Below are 26901 nucleotides of genomic sequence, written 5' to 3'. Positions count from 1 at the left end.
CACCGCAGCACTGTGTGAGCCACAGCTTCTGGTACATCTCAGCCTCTTAGGTCAGCGCGGGCAACAGCCCGTAAATCTCCCGTCACTGGTTACAAGTCACAGAGTTGAACTGTGGACGTGTATGAAACACAGGAAAGCATGTCTGACCGTTTGATGCTTTATCCACTGAACAGTTATGAAGCTACCACCTCCCATTTTCTCCAGCATCAATAATGTTGGTATGATTGAGGGCAGCAGCTATGAAAATAAGAACACAAGTTGGAAGAAATGTCCTTTAATACATCTATGGAAGCATCGGCCCTCTTGTCTATGAACCAAACCCATCTCTTCTCTCTCTGTGTCTGACTCGACCATTCATATTTTAATTCCTCCTCCTCTGTGATTCACTTCTTTTGATGCTTTTTGTTTGTGGCTCAAAGACCTACTGGAGCATTCCCTCTATTTCCCTCCCGCTCTCTAACCAACCTGCTGAGCAACATCTATCAGCGCTTTGATAAAAAGACCATTACTGAGAGAGAGAGTGTGTGTGCGTGTCATCTTGCCAATAGATATATGCCGACAATCAGCTACGTAAAGGGGCTGAATGTCCTCCCTCGATGTGTCTGTGTGCCTGTTTGATTTGTTATTATTATTATTATTATATCTTTATCATGCTTTTATCCGCAATACTGTCACTCCTGTGAATGAGTTTCTTTTCTGGCTCATTTCATGAAACAAAACTGTCGTATATGGAGAGTTTTCATGACAGCGCTGTCGGCGACAATGAGAGAGTAAACAGAAAAACACAACACAGAAATGCAAAAGAGAAGAAAAAAAAACCTTTTACATCCCCACAAACGCGAACAGACGGAGAAACACATACGCACACAGATATGAATACATATGACTTTCTGATGCGCACACACACGGGAGGCAGAGAAGATTTTAATAATGTTTGACTGTTAAGTGTGACTCCTAACTGCACGTCCCTCCCTCGCCTCCTGACCAAAGCTTTCACACACACACACACACACACACACACACACACACACACACACACACACACACACACACACACACACACACACACACACACACACACACACACACACACACACACACACACACACACACACACACACACACACACACACACACACACACACACACACACACACACACGCAAACCTCCATTTCCCCAAAGCGTCCGCACACACACAAACTAGCCTTTCCCCCACAAATGGACACACACTGTAAGACACAATTAAACCTAGAGACGGTGCTGATAACTTGTTAAGACCGATTGCAGCGTTGATGTCACCCAGAGCACCACACAGGCACCGACTAGAGATTAGACAGATTCAATTAGACGTTTCTCTGGGTGAAATGAGATCGCTTTCCTCAACCTAATTCAATTACAATTAGTTTAATACTTCTGCTAATGACACAGCAATGTAGCGACACACATTGCGTTGGTCTAATTGCATACACAATGTAACGCATGCACATTTCTATTTGCACAAGCGCACCCAATGAGGGGGAGGCTAGAGGGCAGTAGATTACTGAGGGGTCTTAACTGAGCTGGTTAGCTTAAAGGCCTTAAAAACACATTTTCTCATTTAGCTTCTGACTCATCATTTGCTTTCACAAGGGACACAAGAGGCAGTTTCCTGAGTGAAAGTCCTGCGTTTGTTTGACCTACCCACCAGCCTGTGCTAGTGCACTTTCTTGCTTCTTATACGCATTGTTATACCACGTAACGTTAAATAACAGTCGCTCGATACGCTGCGTCCTTTGCTCTGCGTCACTCCTTGTACTACTTAATTTGCGCCGCCTGAAAGCAAAGACATCAACAGTCAACGTACGTCGTTTGCAGAAAAGTACAATGCTGATATTTTTTCCAGGCGACTAGGCTATACTGTGCCAACAGCTTTTAGAAACACACTTTGCACAACTACTGCATAGAAGTGTGCAGAGAGAGAGCGAGAGAAGGAAAGTACGGTAATAAAATCTGCTTGACTGCAGAAGTCTGTTTGTAGAATGACTGTTGCAGTAATGAGGGGACGGATAGATGTCCATTAAAACAAAAACCATTATCCACAATAAACACCAGATGCCACACCACTGCCCATAAAATAAGACGGGCACGCGTACTCGCACCCCACTCCCCCAAACTGTCGACTCAGCAGTGCCACAACTATAGATGCCGTTGCCATGATAACTCCATACTCTGCATGCCCCAGCTGGTGTTTCCCTGAGGAGAACTGTATGGGTGTGTGTGTGTGATGGGGAGAGGTTAATGTGCCCCATGTGTGCTCTGCGCCGCCATGTGCAGCGAGGTGTACTGAAGAGGAAAACATGGCTGGTTGGGAGCAGCCATCATGGCATCCCATTGTGTGTGAGTGGGATCAGCTCACAAAGCAATGATTCAGCTTTCACTTGAAGACATTGAAGATAGAAAAAAGATAAAGATAAAACGCCACTAAAACCCAATTTTACTGCCAAGAATGAATCTGATCTCAATCCAAATTAATTAGCATCCGATCGTAGACTCACAACAATAGCAGTAAACAACGTCATGGAGCCACGCCAGCATAAACAAATACCTCAGCAGCCCACTCAGTCGCACAGCTTTTTGCTTTTTTTCCCCTCACGACCTGGGTTTCTGCCAACACGGCTGGAAGGAGTCGAGACAAGTACAACATTTAGCAAGTCATGTTTCCAGCTCTCAGTTGTGTTCATTGTAGCATCACTCACCATCGCCGAGGCATTATGTTGTGCTGTGGGCTTTGTTTTATGTGTTGGCATATGGAACTTACAATAACTTTGGCAGGACTGTGTATTGCATCACAACTGTCATTGTGAAAAACACTAACAATACAAGGACCCACTCTTAACAACATTGCTCTGTAGCACTCGTGCTCAAAAACGCCACACGGTACCTTTAAAATAGGCTATTTATTAATGCATTTGCACCCCACATTGCTACTTCACATTTAGCAATGATGTAGAATAAATCCCAAACACTGTTTTATAATCTGGATCACGTAGAAACTGTTTCAAAACAGTTATTTTTCAAGATGTTCATAAACCCTGACTGGCACGGATGAATCGACCCCGTCCATCTTTCCAGGCTAAAGCTCAAAGTAATCAAAGAGAATTGGAGCTTTGCTGTTCAATCACTGCAGTGCAATTCATAGACCGCTCGAATGTACACACAAGTCCGACTAATGGCTTTCCTTTACTTCTCCGCTTTATTGTCCTCCACTTTTCCTCAGCTTCAGGCAAACACTGAAGACTTATTTTCTGAGTTTCTCATGCTCTTTATTTGAGCATGTTTTCCTCTTAACTTCCCCTGAACTTGTCTTGTTCTTAGAAAGATTGATGCAAACGGCGTGGAGACCAGTTGTCTCATTTCCTCTTTCTTCTTCTTTCCTTCAAGCATCACGGCTCATCTGTCCTTCTCATCTCTTACTCTATATTTCCTAATATGTACTTTATTATCCTTCCAACTCCATTACCATTTGTCTTTGTCCTCCATTCCTTTATTCCTCCACTCACAACTCTCTCTCTCTTTCTTCTCTTCTTGAGTTAATCATCGCAGTCGACTGTCAGTTCATCTCTCCCTCCCTCCGTCCTGCTGTAACCTGCCATCTCTCAACCACATATCATATCATGCCTCTCTCTCTGTGCACTTTCCCTCACCGATCCACTCAGCCGGTCTGTCGGCGTGGGTGTGTAGTTGTTTGTGTGTGAATGTGTGTCGATGTAAAATAACGGTGGGAGCATCAGAGACAGAGAGACCGAGAAAGAGAGAGATGTATGTTATACACACACTTCTACACCAGTTGTATTTGAATTCCGAATTGTGTTACTATGACACCCCGATCTACGACGGGCTTATACATACACAACAATGAGCACATTTAACCCAGAAGAGGTAAATATAAGGAAAGCTAGTGCACAGGCCTGCGTCAGGGAAAATGTTCCAAATGTATACGTTTTACAAAGCAGGGAATATGTTCTTCATGTATAATCTGACATAATCTTTATATTTGCCTATGATGAGAGCGCATACTTTCTGATCGGCCTTTGATTTTATAACCATTTCACTCACAGTAAAGAGCGTCCTCCTTTTGTCTGTAATTGAAAAAAAGAGCCGTTAGTGCCTATTGACAAGCTGGACCAGCTGGGACAGCTGAAAGATGCTCGGGGCAGTTTATGCACTCGGCTGGAAACACAACTCTAACCTTTCATTTTGGCAGCCTTGTGATCGGTGGGGCAGAGGGTTGGGAGAATCGTGATTGTCAGCACACTGGGAAAAGCATTCTTTTAAAATAGACCGCATCGTGATAAATATGCCGATCGTGGCATTTTAAAAGCAGCATATTCTCACAAAGACGAACACTTTTTGCCCAGCTCAGTCGCAGTTGTTCTTCAGAAAGACACAACACAGCCACTCGCACACAATTACCCCGTAGGGCAGTGCCGCGCGCTGTCACTCTCTCTTCTCTGGGCTGAACCATTAATGGCTAATTTGCAGGCTTTTTGGGGTAAAAGGTCAGCACACTGATGGATGGAAGGTCTAAGGAGGCATCAATACTAACAATGCTCTGTTAACACACAAAAAAGCGCACACACACACACACACACACACACACACACATAAATGTCTAGGTGCAGACACACGTGCATGAATGAAAATAAACATATTACAACCAATCAGATGACCACAGCTGATGTACGCACACACATCCATTCCTTGCTTGCCATTTAACTGCAAGTCAGCAACATCACCATCCACACTAATACCATTTATCTTGATAGTGACAGGTGTGAAGGGAAACACCACACACCCACAATGCATTTCTCCAACAGGAAAGGGAGAAGAGGGCCTCGGTTGCTTAAAATTAAAAATCTGGATCTCTCATTGACTTGTGATTTTAAGAGGAATGCCGCAACACAGAGCAATTTATATGCGCTCTACTTGTATGTAAGTGAGTGAGAGTGCAGAGGGGCATTGTTTGGATAATACAGAAATAACAGTGCAGATTGCAGCTTGTACTTTTGAAATACACAACATAATACTGCTTTTATACTCAAATAATATACCTTTTCACTGCTTTTATTACTTCTCAACTTCAATGACGGCTGTGGCCTAAGCCGCAGCCTCGTTACCATGGATACACGCACATATGGTGTCACAGCATCTAATTAATTAATCAATGAGTGACAGCAGAGGATTAATCAGCTTTGATGGCTGAACCACGGCCAAGAAGCAGAATGTAGAGGCAGACATGGTCACTCAGACAAACAACCACAGCTTTTGATGCATTATTATACACAACATCTATTTAACTGTACATGCTAAGGGATTGGGCTCAACTTTAAGCTCAATTGAGATTTAAAAAAAAACAGGAGAAGGATTCACTGCCTTGTAAACTTGCTTTCTCATATCAGCGTGTTAGATATGAAGCCAACAAATAGTGCTTGTTTGGGAATCCATGATGCAAACACTCACTTTAAATGGAAGGTCACAGTCGGGAAGTGTATCATGAAGTTTATCTTTAGCTTAGTCAGTGTCATCCTAGTCCTTGCTGTGTCAGTACACACACACACACACACACACACACACTTCTTGCATAGTCGCAGTACAAACAATGAACTATCGACTGGCCTTGGAACTTGACACACAAACACATCACACAGGAAGAGATGATGATGGAGTTGAAGATGCGAAGGCAGAGAGAGAGAGAGACGCAAAAAGGTAAACAGACAATGAAAGAGGAGAGATGGGAGGAAAACAAGAAAGAATAAAACGGGACGAGAGAAAAAAAGACAAAAAGTGATAGAGGGAGAAAGATGCGAGAGAAAAAAGGGAGAAGGAAGGATTATGGGTATATGATGATATAGAAATGAGGAACAGTTTGATCCCATAGGGCGGCCACGGCTGCTAATCAATCAGTTTTATCTCCCCATTACCAGCATGCATACGCACAACCTTCCTCGTCACCCTTGATCATGCAGACCGTTAGAAAGAAGCACGCCCTAGAGCCGTGCTGCCATTGGCCAGCAATGATGTCATCTCTTCCTGGAGGTTGAGAAGCGAGCTGAACAATTGGCTGGCTGAGGCAGACAGTGGGAGTGCGCCGCTGAGGTATCAATTCCATTCATACAGAGGCAGCAATGGAGCGAGCGCGCGCGTGCGTGTGACACCAGTGACCACTCCCCATAGAGGCACACAGGCAGAGCTATTAAGGCCGTGTCCATCATTCAGAGACACAGACAGTACCTGCTGGGATGCGCCCTAATGGACGCTCTCTGTTACACACACACACACACTGGAATTTCTCTCAAATGTACACAATCAAATATGCAAGTAATCAAGCATGCACGCACACACACTCTCGCACGCACAAAAGTGATGGGGGTTGGGAGGGTTGAGATGGGTGTTGTCTCCCTGTTGTTACTGGGCTGTTGTCATGGCAATGACGATGGAGCTTTTACTGCTAGCTGGGACTTTGCAACAAACACACACACACACACACACACATTCATTCATTGATGCATGTGCACCTTTTGAGAGCAGCCTTGCAACTGCTTTGAAGCAACAGAAAAAATTGAAGAAAAAAATAAATCAGAAAAGGACTCGCTTTCAGTGTGTTGTGCGTGTGTGTAGGTGTGAGTGTAAACACTCCCATGGGAGACACTAGAGTCGTTCCTCTAAGAGAAGCTCGAGGGAAATTAGCCTGCGATAGCCTGTTAGAAAGTGCTGTGCCTTCACTCTCCTCTCTCTCCTCCTTACATTTTTAACACTCCCCTCCCCCTCTTACTCCACACCCAAACACCCCTTCTTTTAGAGTATGATGTCACTCGCGGGCTTGTAATTGCCAGCATTGCTGTTGAGATTTGATCCAAGACTTCACGTGTGAACAGAAGATTCAAACCGGCACCGAATCTCATTTAAACATGCTGTAGTTGAGTTTATATGAAAAATTCAACATGCGCACTATAGATAGATACAGGTCCAGATACGGCATACCGAAAGCCATTTCCCCAACCATGAAAATGTGATTTGAGATGTCCTGATACAGAAAATAATTGCCTTGCTGGAGGATGTTCTTTGCCTGTGCCTTGTCCATTACTCTTCTATCTGGGCACTTCTCTTGCTCACTTGTTACATAGAGGAAACCTAATAGCTGATATCCACTGTTCCGTCTCTCTGCTTGAACCTAATCACTTTTACTGAAACCGTGCTTATGTATATGCATGATTTATATGTTGCAGCCCACGATCTGTGTCCACGCTGCATAGATTCTATCTTCAGAATCCAATTTGAATTGAATTAGATCCAACAAAGCGATCACGTCTGTCAATTAAATCTGTATCTGATTCACATTAACACCCCGATCTGCTTCATTAATAACCAATTCATGTCATCAGTATCTTTAGCAAATTCAGACGATCTGACAAATCTCTATCAGTGAGCACCTCGTGTCTAACTTGTGTATCTGCAGTAGTGCTGGAACAATTAGTCAGTTACCGAACTGACAGAAAATTAATTGACATTTTTGATAATCGTTTAAGCTGTTTTGATGAGGACAAATGCGAGTGAAATGCAAACAGTTTGACACCTTAAAGAGTAAACAATCCATACAATCTGTCGACCCATGATTGAATACATGTGTAGGCATGTACATGTAGGGTGTGTGTGTGTGTGTATCATACGAGAGTGTGATCACATGTCGTTCTCAGCTGCTTTATGCAAATCCCCAAGAGACTCTAACAGCCCCAAGTCTTTTCTTTCAGGAAAATGATGCGTTAAAAACTCTGCAGAGGTCCAGGGCCCCTTTGTTACTCAAACACACTCCACCCAGTGAGAGTTATTAGAGATTAAAACAGAGCAACAGCGGCACGGAAAGCTGTGAAACCTTAGCCTGAAGAAACGGACTCTGCACTGGATATTCAGCCTACATGAACAAATGAATAGTTTCCTTTCAACGATATCAATAAGGTAGTACAAACAACTTCAAAAACTTAAATGACTAGATTTGTTGTTTTTAATTCATTCGGACAACGGGCATTCATATAGCTGCAACTAAATTGAAATGACGCTTACATCAGGACCGTCTTCATGTCTGAGCAGGTGCTATACTTCCAGATCGCGTCCATCATGTATCATTTCAAACCAGAAGGCTCTACTTTTTGTTCCGAACAATGGGCATTAAAAGCACAACTCCCCGTGCTACAAACAGCTTTTTGGTTTCATTTGGGAGAACTGAGCCTGCAAAGCTGCGGCCGGCCGACCTTTCGTCCGATAGCCTCCGCTTTCTCCGAGGTCAGGTAAGGTCAAAGATGAGCGCAAACTATTGCCAAACCTCCCGCTCCGAATCCCTCCAGTACGCCACGCTCCCTCTCAGCTGTGGCGTTCCCAGCATGTGTGAGCGTGGTGTGTCTGTGTGTGGAACCACAGGCATGTGTGATTTCTTCAGCGAGAGACTAGTGGAGAGACTTCAGAGGACTGATCGACACACACACACACACACACACACACACACGCGCACACGCACACGCCCTCCTTGTTTGCTTGTAAAACTAACACACTTGACTTCATTCATCTCAAAACTCCACATTAGAATTTGTGAATGAATGCAGCAGTAAGAGACGACAGAGTGAGAAGTGAGGAGAAGAATATTATTCTTGTTCTCAATCAATGGTGAGCAAAGTGGATGCAATACATACTGTGCTAATGAGCTATCAACCTAAGGTCAATGTGAGATTACACCTTTATGTGCACAGCTACCGAGAGCTTTTACCATTTCATCATCTATTTCTCTTTATCTAAAAGGAGCGTCTACACTTTGCAGCATTCATTGCTCCATTTAAGTCCACGAACAATCAGCGGTCCATCGTAGGCATCAGTGTGATGCGATGGTTGCTGTTAACTAGCATGTCTTACCCAGCCCTCATTTTCAAAAACAAATCTGTCAGATTAAATGATGCTTAAATAAATTGCAGAAACGCAAAAAGTTGAAAAGTTATGAGTTTCTATAGAAGGCAAAGGCACTAAAAGATAAGAGCAAAATGTAAATATTCACCGAAGTAATTACTTTCCGCCCTGCACCTTAACTGTTGAGAGAGAAGAAGATAATTATAACGCTGAGGGCCATTTCCATCTCTAACCTGCAGGCAGGAATAATCGCTCTCCTCCACCAGCCTGTTTAAAGGAGCCTAGTCTAAGATGAAATGCACAGCAGCACTCCCCATACGTTGTTCCTATGCTATTGTATTTTAAAGCTTTCCTCCATCATGTCACGAGAGAGAGCAGACGATTACATGAAGCACTGAGCTGGAAAACTCAGTGATCCTGGCCTGCAGCTAAAAGCCATAATAGGAAGAGGCAATTTTTTTTTTGCATTTTTACTTGTTTGAACGGTGAGCACATTAAGCACTTGAGTTTGCTGAACCATACAGTGCCCCGAAGACACATTTCTACCAGACAGCCCGGCCACATTGATTTAAATTGCAGTACTTAAAACTCGTTCATTGAAGCCATCCCCTGATTGCGCTTATAGGTCTGACGACGGATCTGATATAGAGCAGATATATTAACGTTTGACATTTGATCTTTTATAGGAATCAAAGTACTCCTTCTACCTTTTAGAGTAAGCTGCCTTATAGTGACCTCCAGCTGAAGGACCACTTCACTCTCAGTGTTTTCTCTGACCTGCCAGGCCAAGATGAAGATTAAACGAGAGCCGGCGCACAATGAGTCAGGTGGACAAATCACTGCTGAAGAATGAGATCGCAGCGGACTCTTTAGCGGGCTGTTAAAGCTAACGCAACACTTCCTCCATAGCTGCCTCACAGGAAGAGCCTGCAAGCGAAAGCCAATAGTAGCCTTCTTAAGGCGTAAAAAAGATAGACTCTGGTGGTTCGCATCGCGCCTCCAACTTTCTTTAAAACCATGACCCAAATCATTCTGTCACAAGCGCCCAAAACCCTAACCACTGATGTGGCAGATTAGAAAACGTTCATATGAATTGTTGTGTGTTATCTCGGCCACAAACAATGTTTTCCTGCTGATAGGAGCACCAGACCAGAAGATGCTCAAATGGGTCACTTGGGAAGGCCATAACAAACAAAGTATTCTGTTGTTTACGTACGAGGACTTGTTGTAGTGTTGCTTAAATCGGCAAATCAAAGAAAGGTTGCAAGTGTCATAGAAACTTGTATAAAGTAGTTAATCTGAAGAATTGTCGTTTGATTACTCCGGTTTAAGCTAATCCTTCTCTTCAGCTAATGCAAGAAACAAACCAAAGAAGAGCGGAGAAATATGAATGAACAACATCACAGAATGGTCTGCAGCCACACACACACACACCTCATTACTGCCAAAAACATCAGTGCTCTAATGAGGATATGGACTCTGGGATAGGGCAATTTAAGCACATGCATGCAGGCATAGGCATACACACACACACACACACACACACACACACACACACACACACACACACACACACACACACACACACACACACACACACACACACACACACACACACACACACACACACACACACACACACACACACACACACACACACACACACACACACACACACACACACACACACACACACACACACACACACACACATACACATACACGTTTTTGCTACATGGTGGGGACGCCTGTGTAGAGGTTACGCGTGGGGACCTCATTTTCTGAATGGAATAACGGCATACTTTTCATCACATAAATTTTGTTTTGGTCCTGGGAACCAAAATATCAACTCAAGTATCAAAACTTCTCAAATTTAACAAACTGAATTTTTGTCTGGTGTTTCTATCCCAGCGGGGACGCTCCTATCATGTCATAATACAAACCACCACCAGGGGACACTGTTAAAAATGTGTCTTTCAAGCCTATATAAGGTATTCAAGCCTATATAAGGTATTCAAGCCTATATAAGGTATTCAAGCCTATATAAGGTATTCAAGCCTATATAAGGTATTCAATGGAGGGTAAGTTTATAGAAACTAGAGCTTTATTTTAAAAAAAGAGTTGTTTCTGTATTATATTTTGTTAATTCATTTAATATTGCATTTGTGGATTCACCATTAAATGTTGTAATTGTATAATGACTCATCTGTGTATATTGAACTCCACTCAATGTAAATGTCAGATCACAATCAGAAATGTTCAAAGTTCTGTGCATTTTTCAGATATAGTGCACTGAATATTACAGTTGAAAGCATTACAGTTTTGATACTGTGATATTCAGTGCTTTGTATTTCAGTTGAAAAAAAACCCTACAAATGATAGAGCTGAATATCACAGTATCACAACTGCAATGCTCTCAGCATAATATTTCAAAGTAGTATTTCACTTGCAAAACAAATACTGAACTTGACTACTACAATACTTAAATTGTAATTCTGTAAACATTATTTCAACACTTACTGTTTCAAAACCTTTCAATGCCTCACAACTGTTCTGTACAACTTCTATTACAACTGCACTGCAATGTACACTTTTTAAGTGTAGTGAAATGGTTTTAAATAACAAAAAATACAACGAAAATATGTTTGTGTATCACAAAATAGATTCGTACAACTTTAATGCCGTAACGCAAATAGAAATATTCAAATATTTAACAAAGAAAACGAGGAATGTCAAAGAGAACAGGCACGATTATGAATTCCTCAAAAAAAACAAAAAACCTGTTAAACCTTCCATTTGACAATATTGAACAACGTCCAGCAACAGAAGTGCATAAATGTCCAGCAAAGATTGTACCTGTACACAATAGTGCACAAATGTAAAAGCTTACCTTTCTTGCAAAGACTTTCGCTTTAGTGCATCAATTCGGTTTTTTGTGTAAAATTTCACTGCCTCCCACCTCCTTCCTTTGAGAGCTAGTGGTGACGTCTGAATGCATTCCAGGAACCTTCCAAGATCTGATGTGGTCCATGAGTGTTTTTTCCACAGCCTGGATTTCGTCATTGGTCCACTTCTGTTTTTTTGTTTGTGATGACCCTGAATAAAATGAGACAGTAATTTAATGTTATTCAAAAACCAGCAAGTACTGAGGCTATAATGTTGTATCGATCTTGACTGTAGCAGTACACAAAATACGAGTAGAACAACCTGTAGTTGCAGTAACATAAGTATTTGGAGCAACAGTGTCTAATACAAAAATAGAACTCGCAGCAGAAATATAGACGGTAGTTGCAGAAGTATGAACAAAGACACGGTTTACTAACACTAGCTTCAGTATTACATGACACAAGTAGAGTACTTCATTTAAAACAACTGGTCATTGTCCATTTAGTCCAGAGGACATTATGTGATTTAGGACTAGATGAGATCTACTGACCTGAACAAATGAGTCCTTTACATAGATGATTCTGAATTCAATATACTGGATGATGTGAAATTATTTTTCCTTACGTAATGATGCCAGTTACTTTAATATGGTGTTTCATTAGCCTCAAAACCTGGGCACACAAAAACCAGGTGCGTGATAGAAACGCACAGAGAGTAATATTGAAAGTTAAAGTATACTCACTATGCAGAATGGACAAAATAATATATTTATAGTAGGCTGAAATCATTGGATAATAATTATCGATGCATTAATGAATGTATCACTTTAATGTTGCAGCTGGTAAAGGTGGAGCTCATTTGAACTACTTAATACACGTATTAACTAAGTTACATACTACATAACGATTTATTAGTTTATTTCTATTTTGGATAGGGAATCTATAAAATGTATTCTCATGTCAGTGGACTCACTAAATAACTTGATCCTAGGTGAGAAACTGAAAAACTTTGAAAAGATTACCTTTTTTTGTGTGTGATTGACCAGAGGCCTCTCCAACCAGCATCTTTTCATCCAAACGACCTATTAAAACACAAGCAAAACTGAGAATAACAGACTTTCAATTTATTTCATACATCCAATCAAATAGTGTCTACAATCTGTTGGTGCCCACAGAATAAACACTCATGTGGTATTTTAAGGAAACTGTATTAGGGAAAGTGATTGGAAATAAAAATACAGGCAAGGTAAAAGGCATGCAAATGATTAAGGCTAGCAATGTACCTGGGCAGTGTGTGCTTTCTTTCCAAGAGAAATATTTTATCAGAAATTTTCACAATCCTCACATTTACTCGAAATATTACCTTTGGCTGGATGTGGATCATCCTCATCACTGTACTCAGAACTTGATAGAGGTTCTCTTTTGTCTCTGAGCATTTGTCTGTTGAGCTTAAAAAAAGAAAGGATTAGACTTGGATATTCTTCATTGTAAAATCACAAGCATTTAACAATAATAAATGTCAAGACAAAACAATAGACTAAAACTAGGCAACATGTTTAGAAAAGAAATTGAGTGCTGGGCTCTTAGGTTTATTTTCCTGTGCCTTTATTTGAGATGCGAGACGTTAGCTCAAAAGACTTGTGCTTTGTCTCGTAGTGGCACTTCACATTACCGCTTTCAATAATCATCACAGCCTCTGAAAATATTACCCTGATTCCTGTAAACTGACAGATGTCATGGCCCTTTTCATGTTAGAATGTGAAGTTTTGCAAATAAACTTACAACTCCACTGTCGGTTCTCATGAGCTCTGGAACACTTGTGTCCTCATCGACATCAGCTGGAGTGGGGTCAAGAATATCGGTATTGTCACTGGACCGCTGGTGTTCTTCCTGAAAAACAAATCATTTTTTTGTAATGTTTAGACAGGCTCCCAACCTACCAGTCTGCCTACCTATCAGTCAACCTACCAGTCTACCTACCTACCTACCAGTCTACACTGTTTTACATCAATAAAATAATACACAACCAAACAACAAATACTACAACTTATATTTCATCAGACATTATGAATAAGTGGCTGCAGTGCAAACTATTTAATTTCTCCTTGTGGGAAACACTGTCGTAATAATGGAAGTCTAATATGTGTGATTAACTAGCTGTAGTCTGTAAGAAATGAATTACTCTAGCATTGTTTTCATTTCTGTTCGACATTCACAGTCGAGCAGGTTAACTGTCAATTAAGAACCCAAAGAAGATGACATATCCTACCTCGTTGGTCTGTTCAGGGTTAAAGCCATCTGTCACATCAGCGCCTGCAAATATATTAGAGGATAGAAATGTTAATATGGTTTACAATGAACTAATAACTTCAACATCATCTTTGATGGGTCAAAATGTGTTTCATTTGCGTCTAGACTATTTTTAAATAGTTGATTTGAGTTGATATGATTTAAACCCTGAGAGTATGATCAGTTTGGGATTGAAACCAATAGACTCCCTGAAGTATTCAGTATAATATTCTCCACTATTACAAAAGACTTTCTACAAACCTCAACATAAAACCATCTCATGGTCTCTCCCCTCTCTCACCTGTGCATTCAGAGCTGCCACCAGTGGATGAAAAACATGCTCCATCCTCCTGAAAGCACAAGGGACACATTCAGTCATGTTACAGTACTCTGTATTTCAAGCTGCAGTGGTAGAATTTGGTGTAATTAAAATTGTTGCCTGAGCTGCTATTATTACATTTTGACTGAAATTAAAAGTAATTTGTTCTGGTCTTATAGGCTGCATTATAGTAAGGTGATCTACTTATTTCTGAAAGTATGAGGCTAAATATTCTTCTTCAATACCCATGGTTATTTTAATTACAATATCTGCTTACATGTGAAGAAATACTTTTTTTTAAAGTTAACCTTGACTCAATATGTCAAATATGTCACTTTGTTGAGCATAATATTCACGTTCTGTGGGAAAAGATAATGATGATAAAATATAAATTCTAAACAATATCTAAATATCATTTTGTGACTGTAAAAAAGCCCCACGATGTGTAAATTATCCATTTGTAGTTAACTGTAATTAGTTGTCCAGCCTTCCGTTAACGGTAGGCTGGTCTCAGATCGCATACCTGCAAACTCATGAGTGAAAAAGGTGACAAGCCCGAAACAGTGAACAGTGTGATGAGAGGACATGTGAGCCCTTGTTGCTGTAGTTCATCTCCTTGGAGCAGAGGCTACATTTAGCCTGAATATCAATGTGTTAAAACACTGTGACAGCAGGAAGCTGCACTCACGTCTGTTCAGACCTCCACCTTTATCCAGACCCAGCTCCACTCACAGCTCTGTTAGCTGCACATGCTAGCTGCACATGTTAGCTTAGTGTTAGCTAATATTAGCTGTCCATCTCGGTTAACTTCCAGCACATTGCAACAGCTCTTTTTATATGGCAGTACATGTACCAACATTAGGAGCAAGGACAATAATTAAAAACTTACCATTTCCATCCAGGTTCCACAGCTAGCCCGTCAAGTTACATGTGTGTGGAGCCGCTCGACAGTCTGAGGCAGTGAGTCACCTCTCCACGGGCGCATGCACTGATGGGGGAGGGGCCACGCCATGGTCCCCATGATGATGGTAAACGTCAGGTTTTGTGTAATGTCAGCAATGAAACTTAAGGTACTTTACACAGAACATGACATTGACTGTCCCCACCGTAACCTCACCCATCCCCCACTCCTTCGGTCACGATCAGCATGAGGGAGCTCTGAGGCTCGGCCTGGTCTGCAGCCGTTGTTAATAACTTAGACAGGTAATAGTAATTACTAAAACGGAAGGATTACATAAAATACCTGCTTAAGTTGAGACTTTATTGCTCAACTATAATTTAGTATAAAGTATGTAAAAAAAAAAATTCAATTAAAAAAGGACATTGAAATGAAACAAGCATTTCTAATGAAGTTAAGTAATAGAAGCATTTTTGAACTATTGAAAAAATTATACAACCATTGATATTCATAAAATAGAAACTACAACTATTTACAAGCCATTGTATTCAACAGAAGTATTTATATGTGTATTTAACTAACATATTATGAAAAGACTGTTAATGATGTGTACATGTTGCTGTTTCTGTTGGGTGCAATAAAAACACTTGTAAATGGCTTTTTATGCTAAAGTTCACATATGATGGACACAAGAGGACCTTCTTCAAGGTACAATTAGATTCAAGTCATTAGCATGCTGCTAACAGGAGATAGCATTCCAGAGGGTCTGCAGATTTTTCCGCAATATTTTCCTATTCAAGTCATCAAGGGGAATGTTGCCAAGCAATTTCCCATCAAATTCAACCATGTTGTGAGAAGTTATGATTATTTGAAGGATGGGCCAGTTGGTCATCACTTTCCATAAATTTTATCCTGGCAAAATCCCCCATTCAAATGTAGGCCAATTCCCTCCTCCCGCGCAGGCATGCTAAGTGCTAGGGAGTACCATCCAACTTGAATGTGCCTCATTGGGGCCTGTCTACAACATATTAAAAAAACAGGGCTCTGACATCTTCCGAAGTAAAAGATGGTCTGATCTCATCAAGAGTACGACAGGGTGTACAGCTTAGGGACATGTACCCCATGCTGAAGTCTGAGTTTGATACAGGCAAAAATCAGTTCTGGATAATCTAGAGGGATTTTTTCCAGGTGGTCCTATTGTAGGCCTTGTCCACAATGTGTGTGCACAATCTGGGGGTTCTAGGACCCATATTTGAGAAATTATGGCCATTCTTGCATATGCCAAAATATAAGTGAATAAGGCCCCAATTGAGCCCAATTAAGCCCTTTGTGGCTGTTTTTGGGGACCTTAACTTGCAGCTATGAGGCCCATATTATAGGTGTGTAATGGTGACGAGCCCCTCTTTGAGGCAGAAAGGGATTTAAAACCCTACCCCTTTTTAAAGTATAAAAAGTTTGAGAAAAGACTGGTAAAATCTGGATTGTGACCACTTTTTAATATTGATCAATTTTAAAACACTTGTCAATGGCCTTCTTTGATGAAATTCACATATGATGGACAAAACAGGACCCTCTTCAAGGTTCAATTGGATTCAAGTCGTTAGCATGCTGCTACCGGAAGTTAGCTTTCCCAAGGTTCTACAGATATCTCGCTTTAGATCCTGCATCACCTTATCACAGGCGACTGATTTATGCAAAAATCAGGCAGTTCCAACCTTTCACTACGATTTAATGGCCCGTTTCTCACTTGCCAAAACAGGCCGAAAGATGAGGTCATATGCCTCAATTTTTACTTTTGGGGCTGTTTTTGGGGACCTTAACTTGCAGCTACGAGGCCCAGATTATAGGTGTGTAATGGTGACGAGCCCCTCTTTGAAGGAGAAAATGAATCAAATCTCTACTTTAAATTAAAGTGGACATTTTGAGAGAAAAGACTGTTGAAGGCCATGTCGGAACATAAGTGTCATCTGGGTAGAGACATCCATAGTTCACTATGGGAAAAGTGTTTGGAATGTCCCATTGAGTTTTATACCATTTAACGATGGGGCAAAGATGGAATGACTGTGAAAATTTCACGGTCCTAGCCCATTGTTTTATGGGGTAATTAGGCCAAATAACTTTAAAATGAAGAAAAATGCCATATATTACTACGGGAAAAGTGTACCGAATTTCCTATTGATTTTCATACCACGTGGTTTGTGGCCAAGGGCCGACTGACTGTGAAAATTTCAGCGTGCTAGCCCATTGCTTTCTAGGGGTATTAACTGAACGTCTATTTAAGCCAAATAAATGCTAAATGCCATGAATCACTATGGGAAAACTGTACAGAATTTCCCGTTGATATTCAGACCATTTCATCTTGGGGCAGAGGTTGACTTAATGTGAAAATTTCAGCCTCCTAGCCCATTGTTTTCTAGGTGTCTTTAGGCAGAATTGAGTCAAAAGGCCGTAATTTCTACGTGTACGGAGTTTACCATAGCAGAAAGTGTACCATCGCAGAAAGTGTATGGAATTTCCCCTTGATTTTCATACCACATGGTCTTTGGCCAAAGGTCGACTGACTGTTAAACTTTCAGGGTCCTAGCCCATTGCTTTCTATGGGAATTTGGGCCGAGTTCGGTGAGAAATCCATAATTCACTATGGGAAAAGTGTTTGGAATTTCCCCTTGATTTTCATACCACATGGTCATTGGCCAAAGGTCAACTGACCGTTCAATTTTCAGGGTCATAGCCCATTGCTTTCTATGGGAATTTGGGCCGAGTTCGGTGAGAAATCCATAATTCACTGTGGGAAAAGTGTTTGGAATTTCCCCTTGATTTTCATACCACATGGTCATCGGCCAAAGGTCGACTGACCGTTCAATTTTCAGGGTCCTAGCCCATTGCTTTCTATGGGAATTTGGGCCGAGTTCGGTGACAAATCCATAGTTCACCCATCTCATCCAGTTCACCCAGTTCACCCAGTTCACCCATCTCACCCAGTTCACCCATCTCACCCAGTTTACCCAGTTCATAATATCCCATCAAATTCAACCATGTTGTGAGAAATTATGACTAGTTGAAGGATGGGCCGTTTGGGTAATCACTTTCCATTAATTTTATCGTTCAAAATGCCCCATTGAAATGTAGGCCAACTGCCCCTCTTCCCGCGCAGGCATGCTAAGTGCTAGGGAGTCCCATCCAACTTGAATGTGCCTCATTGGGGCTTGTCTACAACATATTAAAAAAGCAGGGCTCTGACATCTTCAGAAGTAAAAGTTGGTCTAATCTCACCAAGAGTGCGACAGGGTGTACAGTTTAGGGACGTGTACCCCATGCTGAAGTCGGAGTTTGATACAGGCAAAAATCTTTTCTAGATAATCTAGAGGGATTTTATTCAGGTGATCCTATTGTAGGCCTAGTCCACAATGTGTGTCCACAATATGTGGGTTCTGGGATCCATATTTGAGAAGTTATGGCCATTCTTGCATATGTCAAAAAATCCACTAATATAAGGGATTAAGGCCCCAATTAAGCCCTTTGTGGCTGTTTTTGGGGACCTTAACTTGCAGTTACGACGTCCAGATTATAGGTATGTAATGGTGACGAGCCCCTCTTTGAAGGAGAAAAGGATTCAAAACTCTACCCCGTTTTAAAGTATAAAAAGTTAGAGAAAAGGCTGGTGTAAACTGGCTTTCGGCCACTTGGGAAGATAAGTGTCATTTGGTTCGAATCCTTTCTGTTGGGTGAAATAAACACAGTCCATTTCCAATTGATATTCGCACTATTTAATCTGTGGGCAAAGGTCGACTGGCTGTGAAAATGTCAGGGTCCTAGCCCGTTGTTCTCTATGCGAATTTAGGCCGACTTATGTCAAAAATCCTTAGTTCACTGTGGAGAAAGTGTTTGGAATTTCCACTTGATTTTCATACCACGTGGTCTTTGGCCAAAGGTCGACTGGCTGTGAAAATTTCAGGGTCCTAGCCCGTTGTTCTCTATGCAAATTTAGGCCGATTTAGGTCAAAAATCCATAGTTCACTATGGAGAAAGTGTATGGAATTTCCACTTGATTTTCATACCACGTGGTCTTTGGCCAAAGGTCGACTGGCTGTGAAAATTTCAGGGTCCTAGCCCGTTGTTCTCTATGCAAATTTAGGCCGACTTAAGTCAAAAATCCATAGTTCACTATGGAGAAAGTGTATGGAATTTCCACTTGATTTTCATACCACGTGGTCTTTGGCCAAAGGTCGACTGGCTGTGAAAATTTCAGGGTCCTAGCCCGTTGTTCTCTATGCAAATTTAGGCCGACTTAGGTCAAAAATCCATAGTTCACTATGGAGAAAGTGTATGGAATTTCCACTTGATTTTCATACCATGTGGTCTTTGGCCAAAGGTCGACTGGCTGTGAAAATTTCAGGGTCCTAGCCCGTTGTTCTCTATGCGAATTTAGGCCAACTTAGGTCACAAATCCATAGTTCACTATGGAGAAAGTGTTTGGAATTTCCACTTGATTTTCATACCATTTAATGAGTGGGCAAAGCTTGAATTTCTGTGAAAATGTCAGCCTCCTAGCCCATTCTTTTCTGGGGAAATTAGGCCAAATAAAGTCAAGATAAAGTCAAAATGCCATAAATTACTACAGGAAAGGTGTACGGAATTTCCCATTGATTTTCATACCACTCAATCTATGTGGAAAGATTTAATTACTGTGAAATTGTCAGCATGCTAGCCCATTGCTTTCTAGGTATTAACTGAACGTCTATTTAAGCCAAATGAATGCAAAATGCCATAAATCACTACGGGAAACTGTACAGAACTTTGGAAAATCGTAACTCGGCAGTCCGGAAGGGCGGGACAAAAAGTCAGGGTTTTTATCCTTACCCCAATGCAATGTTGCTCCAAGTTCTTCCTATAGTATATATATAGTGTTGTGCGCAAGAGAGTTTTATCCTCAGATTCCATTCATTAGATCAGAAGGTCACCACGGGAATATTCAAAGTAAGAGTTAAAAAATGAGGCCTGTAGCCACCATATAGCTAGTTGTTACAAAACAACTTACAATGAGCTTTGCTAGCTACAAGGGGTGCCACCATAGAAATACATTTTACGGTTTTCCGTGGTCTATTGAAGAGTTAGTTGTTATAATGACAACGCACGTCTGTGTGGCTAAGTGTTGTTGCAGCTTGGAAGAGAGCAGACTTAGCTCCAGAGACAGATGGCTAGCTACTGAGCTAGGTAGCTTATCTTTCTCCTGAGCAGGCAGGGAGTTATTCCATTATTTACATGTATCACAGGCTTTGTCTGACCTTTTGTTTCTTCTGGAAATGTTTGCCCTGTAAAATCATACTAAGCATACTTAAGCACGGTGCAAAAACACTGGCACTGCACTGTTATGAATTGCCATCATGATTCATCCAGAGAAACTGATATGAAGAGGTCAGAAAAGCATTATGAGCTCGCAGCTGCTTGTGAGAACTGCTGGTGCGAAAAATAAATCATGGTACACCAAAGAGTGAAATGTAGAAGGGCCCACTTTCAGCACCAGCCAGATGAGTAGCAACTTGGGTGGCTAATTTTCTGTAAATAGGGAAGCATTCAAGCATTGTTAAATTAGCAAGCTGGCTAGCAAACTAGACAACTGGCTAGTTAGCTAGCTTGCTAATTCCACTATGCTTAAATGCTTCACTAGTTACAGAAGATGGTCACAACAGCGGGCTGGTGGCCAGCAGCATCGCTGGGTCTAACAGTCCCTCGCCCTAACTCCCTATACAGAAAGTTTATTTTTTAGCTTTTGTAGCGTTATCTATGGTCGTAATAGTGGTCCAAAATGATGTCAAATTGCATACTTTAAGTCAAAAATATTCAAATATCCTTGGAGGACAACCAAACCCAAACTATCCTAGTATATTTTATTCAATGTAGAAATTCACGACTCTTTATCCTGCTGCGTAATATATCCTGTCTGATATGCTGCTCCTAAAACCTGAATAAATAGCTCACACCCTGTTGATTTCAGGCTGAAGGCATCGTACAGTAAAATATGTTTTAGAGTGATACTATAGGCTACAAATAACAGGAAAGCACTTTAAGTATTAACACTATGGGTAAATATACAAGCACACCACCGTAACCCTATACTGTTTCAGTTGGCGTATTATAGACCTACTATAGAAGATGCATAGCATTTGAATAGTATAATAATAGAACAATCAAATCAAAAACTGACACAGAATGCTATAACATGCTTAAAGATATAATAAATAAATAATTCAATTAATTTTGTAGAGTCCAAAATCATAAAACATAAATAAATAAGGAGCAAGACATTGCTGACACCAGCCCACACACACGCCAACAAGTGAATGAATAATGGGAGTAATGGGACTTATTTTTCTCCGACTTCAAGAACGGCATCTGGCTATATCAATGTGCTTTCCCACGCTGTACAAGAGTGTGTGGATGAAGCATTAAGTTGTGACTCTCTATGCTTTGTGATGTTACTACTCCCCTTGTCTTTTCAGTCATTACTGCAAAACCTCTCCTCAGTGAGTCCGCAACTTGCCATATGTAGTTTACACGGAGATTAGCCTAATATAACGATTGCAATAGTAAGTGTACACATGAAAATGGCCGCCCCTCAAACCATCCTGCTGTATTGATTTAAAGGAAAATGTCTTTTCTACTCCTATTTTATGTTTATGGATACAACTCTAAACCTGCATTTGTCTGTTATCATCAATATCATTGTCATTGAACAGTGAGCACTGTTTAAAAGTTAGCTTTAAAAAAGCAGTGTAACAAAACAAGACCTTATTGATCTTACACCTCTGACATGGCAAAATAAATCAAATATAGACTATTATTATAATTGTTGTTGTTATTGTCAATAATATCAATGATGAGATAATGAATTGTGGTAAAATATCATTACAATTGTATGGAAGAAACTTAAAACAGGCATTTTACATGAGAAATATATAGACAATATACATTATGGTTATCGTTGTTTTCATGCAAATTTAAAAAAAAACTATAGCAATATAAATAATATCGATATTAATATTAAGTATTTGTGTATTTATTTATTTATACATATATTTATTTTTTATCAAATGTAGCATTTCATTCATGCTTATCTTTGGTCAAAAAGACACATTTAAAGTGTATTCCCAAACTGTAATACTACTTTTGACCAATAGGGGGCAATAGAGAGTGGACAAACAGCGATACACACTTCAAGAACAGCCTACCTCATGGGGACTGCAGTACTAGTGTGTATACACTAGGGGAGCATTCATACACACACACACACATTTTTTTCTTAAAAATGGTTTCCAGGGGACTTCTGAGAAAACTACATGGGGCATGTCTAGACACTGTTCTGAAGCTTGTAGGAGGGGTTTGCCAGTGGGGACCTCAGTTTTTGTCCCCACGGTGACACGAGTCCCCATGGGTCTGTGTGCAGTCAGGTCAAAGTCCCCACCGGGATACAAAGACAAACACACACACACACACACACACACACACACACACACACACACACACACACACACACACACACACACACACACACACACACACACACACACACACACACACACACACACACACACACACACACACACACACACACACACACACACACACACACACACACACACACACACACACACACACACACACAGCTGCCATTCACACTATGAGCCTGAGGGTGTGACAGGCAGGCACGCCAAAAGAGGATTTGTGGTGAAAAGCTTTGGGGAGGAGGGCGAGAGGGAGATAGGAGGAGTGGAGAAGAGGGGATTACATGGTGAATATTTCAATGCTAAAACATATGGCTTGGGCTCCCTTTCTGGCTTGGACAGACGCACACACACACACATAAAGGACTTAGCAGGGCCGTATCTTCTACAGCTAGCTTAGCACTGACTAAACAGAGAATGAGGTGATGAATAAAGCTAATAAAAAAAACCCACTGGGCCCCCCGGGGATCTGACCCATAAGCTGATTCCTGGTTAACCTGCTGTGAGAGACTGACTGGACCGAAACCAACCAAGCGCTCCCATTCAGTTTAAGACTGACATCATCTGGGAGAAAGTCTAAAAGACTTCACTGGAAGTAGATGTGACCATCTTGCACGGGAGGAGAATGTATGAAACCGTGTTTTTGTTACTGCAAAACTAATAACATCACAGAGTGTGAACTGTGTAGAAATATATATATATATATATATATATATATATATATATATATATTTATTTATTATGTAGAGGAGGTGCTAAGGACATGCAGCCAACGGTACCGGTTCAATTTCTTTTTATCACTCTGCGACCTTCTCTTGGGGATAAAGCACAGATGAGACATACAGAAGGGACATCGATGCAATAAAGCGTGCCAGTTTAATATGAATGATATATTTGTTGCAGGATTTCTTGACAAAATCCTACTGGATGTAATAAATGGAGCTCTACGATGATCTAACTTGTTTAAATAACTACAGCTGAACATTTTCAGGTGTTATCTAAAAACAAAAATGTGTGAATTTATCAGTTATTTTTCAACATTTAAAAATTTGGTTCACAAAAATCAAGCTGGATAAAAATCTGAATTTAGCAGTATGTTTGCTAAGGCCAACACCCTGTGATTTGACTTACTGAGATGGACTAATCAGCAGCGCTTTTGCATTTACTTCTCATTTGTCTCTTCACGTTCTGTAACCAGGAGCTGTGCTTGTCACAAGAGTCCTTCATTTGCAGTAAACTAAGGCGATCAGGACGCTCTTGCAGCAGGAAACACAAAAAGGTTTGTCCGCACAGTCAAAATCAGTATAAACAAAACAGTCGGCTTTATAGTCTACTGTTTTGTCATATTTTAGCCTTTATATTATTCCACAGTACGTGGAATAAACACCATGTGGTGCAGGATCGCTGAGGATCCACACTTGGTTAACAGTGTAGGGGGGACTGGATGGCGGAGAGGTGCCGTGTTGCGAGGTTGGAGGCCGACAGCAGCGTTCCAGATACAGTCGGGCTGCAGGAACGCTAAAGGACAGTGGGGCCGGCTGCTGGCTGGCACGATGGCTGCAATATGCTGGTCAGGTCAGCAGGGAGGGAGGACAGAGTCGAGTGGGGGGAGAGCGAAAGAGAGAGAGAGAGAGAGAGGGGAGAGGCTCGCAGAAAAGAAAGGATTAACTTCAAAAACAATTTAAGTAGAGGGGGCAGTTCTGTGTTTTTGTGTGTCCATGCATATGTCAATGTATTTGTGAGAGTGTGTGTTTTCTGGCAGCTCATGGGGGTTTTAACGTTTTAAAGCTGTGGCAGTCCAGCGGAAAGTGACATTGTCCCAGTTACATCGATGCGCTGGAAGCACTGGGTATATTGCAATGAGCTGCGTGTCTGTCTGTGTGTGTGTGTGTGTCTGTCCATAGTTAGCATACTGCAGTCTAGACCAGGGGATCAAGTGTAATCTCCCTCCACTGATACAGCTGATGAATTGTCCACTGTCTCAACATCATCTCTGCATGTTGCTTGTGTAACAGTGCAGCGTTCTAAATAAATTCAGCTATAATACCTTTTGTTTTACGGTATTTGCCCCATATTTCCCGACTGCGATTATGGTTTAGAAAATCAACATGACAACGTTGTTTATTTTGAGTTGAAAAAGGGAACATATAACGGTTAAAATAACAGCGGTGGATGCAGTTTTTCCTGCTGTGGTTCCTGACCACTAATGATCCCTCACGAAGCAGCGGCCTGCCTGAACAACACAATCTGCAGTCATTAGGGGAGCGATTTTCTTCTGGTGCTTTTTTTTGAGGGATAAATGATAAGAAGAACAAGATCAACACCACTGGCGTGTTCACAATTTCACACACCAGCCAGGCAGCGAGTAATCTTTTCTGTATCAGATCAAAGAAGACTCCATCACACTTTGCAGGTGTCCGAGAGGAAAAAGTACAGGAGTGTAAACATCATCACAAATGGTTACCCTCCCCGGGGGGGGGCAAGGAAACAGCACCTACATGACACTGAAATGCACAGAAGAAGTAATGATTAAAGCATCACTTCTCTGGCTGGCAGACACTGTTTGGGTTACATGACACACAGCGTTGTGCTTGACAGGCTGTTTGAGGAGGTTGGATTGGGGAATCAATACGAGTCTACAGGGAAAAATTAGCACCGTTTGTAAACAAACCCAAGTTTCAGGGAATGAAGTCATTATTTATGTTACAATATAAAGACTACCACTTAACTCTTACCATTCAGAGACTGCTAATTAACTTACCCGCGCGCTCTCTCTCTCTCACACACACACACACACACACACACGCGTACCCCTTCCACAACCACCACTTTGCAGGCACCCCACGATAGATTGAATTAAAATAACCTAATTACTCTGAGCTTTGAAACACTTCACTCTAAACAAAAGCAGATGCCTCCAAAACGTTGAAAGAAGAGTCTCTCTCTCTTTCTCTCTTTTTAGGACAGACATTTGTTTTTAGAACAATAAAACAACTGAAGAAATCCAGCATGAAGACACTGACTGCCTCTAGTTGTCGGGTGGGACACGCCAACACCCAACATGACCATTACAGCCCTGAAACGCAGTTAAACACACACACACACACACACACACACACACACACACACACACACACACACACACACACACACACACACACACACACACACACACACACACACACACACACACACACACACACACACAAACTCGCCTGCTGCTTTCCCCGTTTAAAGTAAAGCCATAATTATAACAACACAGTCGGCTACAAACAACGTGGCAGGGAGAGGAGAAGAAAAGAGAAGCTTGTACAACCACTTCAGTCCAGCACCGATCCACAACCCTCTGCAATAACACACTTTGGTTCTTCATCATCTCATCTATTAACCAATTATCTTTAAGTATTCTCCTTCTTTTGTCACTGCGCTCGCTCTGAAGAGTCTCATATTTGGTAATACTCTACAACCTTTGAGCTCTGCAAAGCAAACCATGGCAGAACCCAACAGAAAAGAGCGTCAAATATCAAGCATAACAGACACAGCGGCATACTGTACACACAAGTATACGCGTACAAAACAGACTGACGGTGTCATTTTGTCCCAGGGATAAGGTCAGATATTAGGTTTCAGACATGAAGCCAGAATTAGACCAAAGTAAAACTGATACGCTTCACCCTACTGTACCCTTCACAGACACACACACACTTTCTCTTCCTCTCACACACAAACACACATTCCCTCTCTTTTGCCACCCTTTAGTCCCAGGGCCATGTTCTCCCTCACCATTCCCCTCCATCTCCCTCCACGCCGCTTTCACGCAGTCCATCTGACACCCAAGTACTGTACAGCAATCTATGATATCATCAGTCTGCCAGCTATAGCAGGCAGGCTGACATTACCGCTGCCGGGACAGGAGGGGAGCCAACGGCGAGCACACCTCCCGCGAATACGCACACAAGCACAAACACCCACACACACACACACACACACCCACACCCACACCCACACACACACACACACACACACACACACACACACCAAATATAAGGAAACTTGGATGGTAAATCGAATCAGGACAC

General features: G+C 41.5%; 1 protein-coding gene across 4 annotated transcripts in view; it reads right to left on the bottom strand.

Moving 5' to 3' along the window:
• Positions 1-26901, bottom strand: part of sh2d3ca (SH2 domain containing 3Ca) — a 51595-nt gene that overhangs the window by 16555 nt on the left and 8139 nt on the right. The gene's annotated exons all lie outside the window — the stretch shown is intronic.

Source organism: Melanostigma gelatinosum (assembly GCF_949748355.1).
Source record: "Melanostigma gelatinosum genome assembly, chromosome: 18".
Lineage (NCBI taxonomy): Eukaryota > Metazoa > Chordata > Actinopteri > Perciformes > Zoarcidae > Melanostigma > Melanostigma gelatinosum.
Note: the sequence above shows the minus strand (reverse complement) of the source record. Positions and strands in the feature narration are given on the sequence as shown.